The sequence below is a fragment of the Thermobia domestica genome, unplaced genomic scaffold, assembly GCF_964235325.1.
Source record: "Thermobia domestica unplaced genomic scaffold, izTheDome1.hap1.1 HAP1_SCAFFOLD_390, whole genome shotgun sequence".
NCBI lineage: Eukaryota > Metazoa > Arthropoda > Insecta > Zygentoma > Lepismatidae > Thermobia > Thermobia domestica.
In genome coordinates this window covers 116,527-117,588 of record NW_027656101.1, presented here as the reverse complement: position 1 = coordinate 117,588, position 1,062 = coordinate 116,527, and positions in this window count along the sequence as shown.

Genomic DNA, 1,062 nt, shown 5'->3' with positions numbered 1-1,062 from the left:
TGATTCAAAGACAAGTACGGAGATTCTAACATTCTCTCTCTCTCTTTTTTTTTAACATTCACCTTATAAAGTGGGAAAAAAATCAATTCACATGAACTTCTCAATTGATAGAAAATTACTAATAAGTGGTAAAGTAACGGCAAATCTCTTATTGCAATGGAAGGCCAATATCAAGACTGATGAACGTAATTACAAAGCTTTCTCGTACTATTACTTACAGCCTATATTTCTTGTCAGTAGTTGTTGTTGAAAGCCATGAAACGATAAACGAGGAAAGTATTTTAATATCTCTTCAATTATGTAGTACATATCACAAAGAGCATGCTCCTTATCAGTGTTGCCACTAAGAACATTTTTATACGTAAATCTAGCCATAATCTAGAGACGAGTGATACATACATTTTTAATAAAATCATTATGTGTTATTTGTTTCAAAAAAAAATCCCTAATGATTCAGCCAAAGAAAAGTGTTGTCCACCCGGATTGTGCTCGTTCAACTGAATGATGTGTGGTCTGCGAATCGATTCCAACGCCATTACACCTACTTATCTAGAGTAGAATTATTTGGTCTAGGAATTAATTCGTGCGGGTGGACAAGAGATGGCGCAACGAACGGAGCGTCCCACAGTTCCGTGTATCCACACATGTGTTGCAAACCCCTGTCATCGCGTATCGTTCGTAGTATAGGGCAGTGGATTAAAGCGTCAACAACACCAGTTTGTAGTTAAGTGAACATGGCGCAATTTGTGCCTGATAAAGTGTTTTTGCGGGGTGTCCTGCTGCATTACTTTAACATGCAGAAAAGTGCGACTGAAAGTCATCGTATTTTGGTGGAAGTGTATGGTGACCATGCTCTAGCTGAGCGAACGTGTCAGAAGTGGTTTGCACGGTTTAGAAGTGGTGATTTCGGCTTGGCAGACCAAGAGCGAGCTGGACAGCCAAAAAAATTTCAAGACGAAGAATTGACAGCATTGCTCGAGCAGGATTCGTGTCAAACGCAGGAACAACTTGCAGCAGCATTAGGCGTTGATCAGACAACAGTCTCCAAACGCTTGAAAGCCA